Genomic DNA, 9,252 nt, shown 5'->3' with positions numbered 1-9,252 from the left:
TACCGGTATTTGAAAAAATCTCAAATTGAAATCCCTTAAAATCTCAAATTTACCCTTCTCAAATTGAAATCCCTTAAAACCTCAAATTTACCCTTCATCTGCACATCAATAGACCTCAAACCTCCAAGTTGCAGAAGAAAACGAGCAAATGCAAGAGGCAAATCAAATTTTAGAGACCTGCGAGTCTCTTTTGCACCATTCATGTCAGATGCATATCCCAGCTTGTTTGTGTCTGACATGAGGGAAACGGACACAGAGACCTAGAAGAGTAGTCAAATATATATATTACTCCCTTATTTTTGAGTTAATTTACATTCATTATATTTTTTCATGTAATTGCTCGCGTACCTGATATTCACAAGTAATAACAAAGAGCAGATAGATTCTTCCACACATAATAACATACAATATGTAAATATTTATCATTACAGTGATACAATACCCTTCAGATATAAATTCACCCATCAATAATCACACATTACATATTTTTACGCATTATATGCTAAAATACTTGCATTATTATCATGTGAATGTAAAGCTCCAGGTTTATGGTTCTATATACAGGAATGAAAGAATAATGCCAAATTCCTTCGATTCTTTTATAGCAATCCACATTATTATTTAAGATTTTTTTAGTGTGATTTAAGAAAAAATGTATAATGTCTTTAAATTTTTGTAGGAATTTATTGAAATCACAAGTTTAATGGGTGATTTTTGTACAATTGAAGTGTTTTAATCTCTGCCCAATTAAAGTGCCTTAGAGATTGGGGATTTTTAGAGTGCTGTATCCATATATAATTAAAAAACCAGTTTAAATAACACAAATCAAAATTTCACCTCAATTTTTTCCTAGATTCCAGCGCTAGAAAATCCAAAAAATCACACTAAAAATAACTCTTATTATTTATTTTCCAAAAATTCACAGTAAACAACTCAACTCAACTCTTATTATTTAGTGTGGAAAACGCATATTTATTGATTTATCGGAAACAGGAAAGCAGATTACAAAATGGCAAAAACCCCCCTTTATCTTCGGGCTTCAATTTAAAAACATTAAATTTATTTTCTCCTGCAGTATTTAATTAGTCAGTAATAATCATCCTGCTCCTGCTGCGCGTCTATGCGCTACCGCCGTGTACCCTGATTGTCCTTACTCTTCGCCCTGGAAGAAGGCATTGAAAGCCCCTCCTACAGGATCGATCCTTGGACCTGTTTACCTACAGTGGGAATGCAAATGCAAATATGTACACATTAAGATTCATCTAGCAGCATGTCAGAAAAGAAAAAGAAAAGACTGGTGTGAAGAAAACAAGAATTGAATTGAAAACCCTGTAATTCTACCTTTACGCTACCAGCAGAGAAGGAACACAACCAGAAACGACACAAGAATTACCAGCAAAAGATGCATTGGTGAGATCGAGATAATCCAGAGAGAAAGACAAAGGCATACCGAGGCATTTAAAGAGGCATAATCTGGCTTGAGCCAGTAATCGCAATTAAACGAAGGCGGCAATTAGGCGGTTGAACCAGTAATAAGGTTGCGTGTGTGTGAAGACAGTAGTAAGGAAATGCAAAAATAAAATTCATGAGAATGACAAGTTGCTTCGTCTGGACCAAAGGATGCAGGCATTTCATTGCCCTTGTGATACATTAAGAGCACTTCACTCTCCGGCTAAAAGGTCCTGTTCCGGCCCGTGAAAATTGAATGCTGCTCCAACCTTTTTCAAGACAAGGATTGCTGTTACATCTCAATTTAGGGGAGGTCCCTCCATGGTCGTCATACAAAGACATTATCAGCAAACCTTATTCAAATGATTTGGACTTTGTCCAAGCAACAACCCGGAAACGCTGAGGGTAAGCTTCATTTTAGACCGAGCTGTACAGGTTTTACTCTTTCCATCAAAATTCTGGCACAACTAAATCTGGAGGATACAGGCAACATCCTCAAGGTCCTTATCAATTTCAAAAAAGAAATGAAAGTAAAGCGGTAGGATCTAAGCAGCACCCTCAAGGTCTTTATCAATTTCTAAATATCTCGAAGTACGGAGGTATAGCTGCATAGGTATAGCTTGTAGGTTTAATATTGGGTTCTAATAAACTTTTCTACTTCCCTTTACAAGTTTATAATTCTTAATAAATTAATTTTATTAAAATTTTAAAATATTTAATTTATAATTTCTTATAATGATTTTGACATTTTATTAATTATATTTATTTTTTAAATAGTGTTTTAAATTATACTTTAATTAATTAATAAACATTATTAAACTTAAAAAACATAAACTGATGTTTAACTATCTACAAATGACAGGTAACAATTATAAACAAAGTGCCCAATGCAAAGTAGTTTTGCTAAATAATTTTGAATATGAAAATGCTTAAATGTATGTTAATGTTTTGAAGATATTTATAAATTTTGAATATGAAAATATTTAAATATATGTTAATGTTTTGAAGATATTTATAAATTTATTGTTTAATAAAATACAAACAAAGGTTGATTGCAACATAATTCTGTCAAATCATTTTAAATATAAAAATGTTTAAATATATATTAGTGACCATATCTATAAAGTTATTTTACAATTGAATTGTTTATATATATATATATATATATATATATATATTAAACATTAACTTAGTCATAATTATTATTATTATCCTTATTATTAATAAGAAGTTTGTATCTATTAAATAATAATAATTAATAATATTAATTGATAATAAAACAATATATAACAATGCCTTAGTTTAACTTATGGGCTAGATGGCCATTTTCAAATATTTATTTTGGTTTTAAAAATACACAACCAAAATAGGTTAGGGATTTTTAGAAACTCAAATTTAAGTTGTTTAGTATGTAAAAATTGGAGTGCCCCATGAGTTTTTCAAGGTGCTAAATCCATTTATGCATTCAAAAATATATTTTAAATAACAAAAAATCACAATCTTATTTGAAATTGTATTTGCCAGATTCTAATGAAAATTACTATTTAATCTATAAGTTTGACTATCACAATTAATACTATTAATTATTATTATTTACTAATATTAATTATTAATTAACAACAAAATATACCAATAAATATTAAAAAAATTGGATCCAAAATCATAATAACATGGAAAAGATTTAAATACTATTCAATACACATTATTAACAAATAACCAATTATTCTAAATCCAAAATTATTTATATAAAACTATTTAATATTAAGCAAAGGAAAAGAAATATAATATTAATTAAAAGAAATAAATAATATTAGTTTGTAAAACTTCACTCAACTAAGGTAACTTCAACAATAGTAAGTAGTTAAATATTAAATTATGAAAGACAATGAGCAACAACACGAAAAATATTAACAATTTATGGAAGATCTTCAATACACGAAAATCATTAACAATGTGTGGAATATCCTCAATTTTAAGAGCTCGACAACCTCCAAAATTTATGTCATTACTCAACATAATTCCATAAATTTTTTGATCTGATCATGAAATATCAAATTGCCCATTAGATTGATAATGTACATTCCATAATTCCTGTTAGCCATCTTTATTCAAAGAAATTGAATGAAAATGTTTTTCTATCAGCAAAAAAAATTAATAATATTTGTAGGAATTTACAGGGTAAGTTCCTCAGACAGAACACCAAAGGACATCGCTCACAACCAGATCACAGATCAATACACCAGTATTTTTGACGTGGTTAAAACCCTCAAAGAGGGAAACAGTCCACGGCCTGAGCCAACGTGGCCACTTCAGGCAATTTATTAATAAAAGAATGAAAATTTACATATGCTTCTCTCATGCACGGATTACCCTACAAATGACCCTCCATGCGCTTTAAATAGAAATCATGGACCAATCGAGTGTCAAGCCACGGATCAAGTGTCGGTAATACCGAGGAGAGAATGAACCGTCAGATCACTACATATCGTGACCGTCGGATTGTAAGTTACAAAATGTACAACGGTAAAGAAACACACTTTACCTAACTCTATACTAGACCAAGTTGTACTTAACTATTTCCTATGTGTCGGAATATCCTAACATCCCCCCTTAAGAACAACTTGGGATAGGATTGAAGGATTTACAAATATGACACAATAGGAGAAGGAAGGAGGCACTAGAGCCTATCCCCCCTTAGTGACAACTTCTTGAACTCCAACCATAAATCGAAGTTTAGTGAAATTCGCCTCTGTGAGAGCCTTTGTAAAGATGTCTGCAACTTGATCATCTGTAGAACAATATTGCACTTCAAGAACATGGTCATGGATGAGCTTTCTGATGAAGTGCATGTGCAGTTCAATGTGTTTGCTGTGTTGATGTTGGACTGGATCTTTGCATAGCTGAATGGCACTTTGATTATCACACCAAAGTGTAGTCGGATGCTGCTGCTGAAAGCCAAACTCTGACAGGATCTGACGAAGCCACAAGGCTTCCTTACTAGCTTCTACGGCACCACGATACTCTGCTTCTGCTGATGAAAGAGAAATGGCAACTTGTTTCTTACAATCCCATGTAATAGGTCTTGAACCAAGAGTGAACACATAACCGGCAGTAGACTTCCGATTATCAGGGTCACCAACCCAATCAAAATCAGTGAAACCAACCAATAGAGGAGCTGCTTCGGCACTGTAATGAATCCCAAACTGAACTGTACCTCGAACATAACGAAGTATTCTTTTAGCTGCTTTCCAATGACTTTCACGTGGGTTTTGCATAAATCGAGCAACAAGGCCAACATCAAAGGAAAGGTCAGGACGAGTATGAGTTAGATACAAGAGTTTTCCTACAAGTTGACGGTATAAGGTAGCATCAACTTCAGGAGAAGTACAAGTGACTGAAAGTTTGACTCCAGACTGAAAGGGAGAAGGGGCTGGCTTACAATTTTCCATGTGAAAATGACGTAGAATATCACAAGCATACTTGGACTGGGAAAGGGAAATACCCTCCTTGGATTGCAAGACTTGAAGACCGAGAAAATAGTGTAAGTGTCCTAAGTCTGTCATTTCAAATTTCCTTTTAAGGCTAGACTTCACATGGTTTATAAGGTTGGGATCACTACCAGTAAGGATAAGATCATCAACATAAAGAACAGGGATGATAAGAGAGTTGCCCACTTTCTTGGTGTAGACAGTATTGTCAGAATGACACCTAGAAAAGCCAAATTCTAAAAGAAAGTTATCCATTTTGGCATACCAAGCCCGAGGAGCTTGCTTGAGACCATAAAGGGATTTCTTAAGTCGACATACAAGGCTGGAGTCTGTTTGTATGAAGCCAATGGGTTGTTCCATATAGATTTCTTCATGCAAGTCCCCATGCAAGAAGGCAGATTTAACATCCATCTGATGGACTTCCCATTTGAAAGAGGCAGCAAGGGAAAGAACAAGGCGGATAGAGTTCATTTTGGCAACAGGGGAGAAGGTTTCAGTGTAGTCAATGCCTTCAACCTGTGAAAAGCCCTTAGCAACAAGACGAGCTTTATGTTTATCAACTTTCCCATCTGGTCCATACTTGGTTCTGTAAACCCATTTGCATCTAACAAGTTTTCTTCCCTTTGGTAAATGAACAAGATCCCATGTATCATTTGCCAACAATGAATGATATTCTTCATTCATAGCTGCTTCCCAATCTGGATGGCTGAAGCTTCTGCAAAGGTGTCAGGATCATAATTTACTGGAGCTTGAGCCAGTAAAGAAGAGGCTCTCTCGAACTGAGAACGTGTACGTCGCTGATCTGTAGGATCACCGGCAAGATCACCTGCTGCATCTTGAGTAGCAGGAACCCATTTTGGAAGTTGAGGAGCTGAAGGAGGATCCTGAGATGGTGGGGGAGGATTGTCATCCTCACTTTCATCATCTGAAGAAGAAATGTTTTCAAAAGTAGAAGAGATAGGGAGAGGTGGCACAACCGCCGGACTAGGCTCGCAGGCCGATATATTTTCATCAAATTTTACATCTCTTCTAATGATAACATTTTTGGACTTAAATGGAATAAGTCTATAGCCTTTGACATCTTCAGAATATCCAACAAAAGTACATTTTTCACTCTTAGGTTCTAAAGCTTTATGCTTTTCATCTGGAATATGGGCCCACGCTTCACTTCCAAAAACACGAAAGTGACTTACATCTGGTTTGATTGAGCTCCATGCTTCTTCTGGAGTGATATTCTTTAAAGCCTTAGTAGGAGTGCGATTTATTATGTAATTTGCACAGTTAATTGCTTCTACCCAAAAACTAAGACCAAGTCCTTTAGATTGTAGCATACAATTAGCCATTTCCTTTAAGGTGCGATTCTTCCTTTCAGCTACACCATTTTGTTGTGGAGTATATGGAACAGTATGTTGCATTTGTATTCCATTCTCAGTGCAAAAGTTGATGAATGTGTTTTTAACATATTCTCTGCCATTATCAGATCTTAGCTTAAGAATTTGATGTCCAGATTGTTTTTCAACAAAGGTTTTGAAGGCCAAGAATGTGTTAAATACTTCACTCTTGAGTTTTAAGAAGTATACCCAAGTGCGTCTAGAGAAATCATCAATGAAAGTTAAGAAATACTTGCAGCCAGAGAATGAAACAACAGGAAGTGGACCACATAAATCACTATGCACAAGCTGTAAAGGGGCTGAGGCGTGCCAAGAGGCACGTTTTTCAAAACTGTCCCGATGATGTTTTCCGAGTACACATCCGGAACAAACGCCATCTCTGCAAGATACCATAGGAAGACCTATCACCATATTTTCTTTACATAGATGTTGAAGGGAGCGATAGTTTAAGTGACCAAATCGCTCATGCCAAAGTTTGCTCACTTCATCGTTATGAGCAACAAATACTGAGGGAAGATTTGATGACCCAAAGTTGTGAAACTTATACAACCTTGTAGAATCATCAGCAATGCCAGTAGCTAAAATCTTTTTAGGATCTCTTAGGTCCTTGATTACAACATCATGAGGTGAAAATTCAATGATTTTACCTTCACCTGAATGAGTTATCTGATATACAGATAGAAGGTTGCAGGATAAGGTTGGAACACGTAATACATCATTAAACTGACCATTGTCTAGATGAACAGTTCCAGTCCCTACAACACTAAGATATCTATCATCACCAACATATATATTTTTGGTGTTACAATCATTTAAAGAAGAAAACATGGCTTTGTTTTTGGCCATGTGATAAGAAGCTCCAGAATCAATGAGCCACTCATGAGAATGAGAAGAAGAAGATACATTTAATGCATAGCCAGATCGAGATGCTTGACAACCACATGCAGAAAGTGTCATTCCTGAAGATGAAGTTGAAGTTGAAGATTGCCCCAAATGGATGTTATGCTTCTTCATTGTTGCTTCCAAGGCTTCCATCTTCTTAAAGCATTTTGATTCTAAGTGGCCATCTCGATTACACAAATTGCAATGTCTATCAGTCTTCTTCTCTTTGTTTTTATTTGTCTTATCATTTTGTTGAAATGATTTTTCATTTTGGGGCTGAAATTGCTTAGGACCCTTGTTTTGTTTAGGACCATTCTTTTCAGGATATGAATTCTTAGGATTCTTTGAATTTGGTTGCTGCTGGGCGGCTAATGCTTTCTTGGAAAAGTTTCCAAGATTAAGAAGACCAAGGTGTAAGAGTTTTTTTTGTTCTCTTATTAAAGAATCACAAAAAGAGTCAAAGGAAGGGGGCTTGTAGTTTGTTCCTTGAGAAATGAAGGCTTCTCTTGTAGAATGGAAGGTGGAAACAAACACAGAGTAGGCTGGTCCCAACTTAGTAAGAATGGAATAGATAAGGTTACTATCTTCTTTCTTAACTTTAACACCTTCCAAGAGATATCTAAGGGTCTTGAATTTGGACAAGAAATCTTCAATGCAAGAAAAATTATTAGGGTCCAATGTAAGCAACTCATTTTCAAGTTGATGGGCTCTAAGTTCATTTTTAATCCCAAAAACTTTATTGATTTGTTTCATTGCTTCATCAGGAGTATCAAGTTCTGCAATATGGAATCTAAGATCTGAAGAAATAGACATCCCGATCAATCCACGTGCTTGATCTTGCCTATTTTCCCATTTAGCAGCCTTATCTTCATCCTTTGGTTTCTTTTCTTAGTCTGAGGCTATTCGGTAGAGACCTTTACTTCTAAGTAAATTCTCAATGTAGGACAACCATTGGAAGTAGTTAGTGTTGTCAAGGGTAACTTGGTATTGACTTTCCATTTCAATGGAAACTGAAGCTAAAGATGCTGAAAATAAGTGTTCCAATGGATAGATCTCGAAAAATTAGGCTGGTTTAAAAAAATCCGCCCCCAAAAAATGGAGACTTGAACCCAAGACCTCTACTCTCTTAGAATAGCTTTGAACCAATTGAGCTATACAAAAAATTTGAGAGAGAGAGAGAGAGGGGTGGGGGGGGGGGGTTGATGCTTTGGGTTGCGTGCTTGCTTTGAGAAGGCTCTTTTTCCCTACAAAACAAAAAACACAAAACCCAATACGGACATGCAAAGAAAACGAACCTTACGGCTCAAAGTTAGCTTTAGCCGAAAAACTAAATATTTTCAAAAATGAACCTTGCGGCTCAAAGTTAGCTTTGGCCGGAAACTAAATATTTTCCTCAATGTTTCTGATTTTTCGAGATCACCCTAAGGCGCAGGGAAAAGAGCATACGCATGAGAAAAATCCTTCCTTTCTGTTTCTGATTTGCCCAGATTGCACAGAGTCGCAGGGCAAAGAGCATACGCAGAAATGAAAGGTATAGATCCGGTAATACAAAAGCTAAATAAACCGAAACCGAAATAAACAGAGAGAAAATAACAGTAAACTACAAATAAACACTGTATACCTCCAGATCTTAAAAATGACGCAGCTAGGGATACCGGAAACCTTTTCGCGTGAAACGAAAGGGGTTCCTCATTGGAACAGATGCTCCCAACACAACAGAGCAGTCTTCTCGGCCCGAAAGCAGTCAGAAACAGTAGATCTAGGAAACATCAGTCGGATGCAGTTCTACCGGCTTCAGATTTGGATCACCAACGGACCCGGCCCTCAAATAGCTCCGATACCATGTAGGAATTTACAGGGTAAGTTCCTCAGACAGAACATCAAAGGACACCGCTCACAACCAGATTGCAGATCAATACACGAGTATTTTTGATGTGGTTAAAAATACCAAGGTGTAAGAGTTTTTCTTGTTCTCTTATTAAAGAATCACAAAAAGAGTCAAAGGAAGGGGGCTTGTAGTCTGTTCCTTGAGAAATGAAGGC

General features: G+C 35.7%; 1 long non-coding RNA gene across 1 annotated transcript; it reads right to left on the bottom strand.

Annotated features, from left to right (window-relative positions):
• Positions 1–1,010: 1,010 nt before the first annotated feature.
• On the bottom strand, positions 1,011–1,920 carry LOC149250008 (uncharacterized). The gene is made up of 2 exons (XR_016266808.1): positions 1,342–1,920; positions 1,011–1,217 (listed from the first exon to the last, which is right to left on the bottom strand). It is a non-coding gene; the product is annotated as an uncharacterized LOC149250008 (long non-coding RNA).
• Between the last annotated feature and the right edge of the window lie 7,332 nt (positions 1,921–9,252).

The sequence above is a fragment of the Pinus tabuliformis genome, chromosome 7, assembly GCF_031772625.1.
Source record: "Pinus tabuliformis cultivar Carrire ecotype Pingquan chromosome 7, CPIR1, whole genome shotgun sequence".
In the NCBI taxonomy this organism is placed as follows: Eukaryota; Viridiplantae; Streptophyta; class Pinopsida; order Pinales; family Pinaceae; genus Pinus; species Pinus tabuliformis.
Note: the sequence above shows the minus strand (reverse complement) of the source record. Positions and strands in the feature narration are given on the sequence as shown.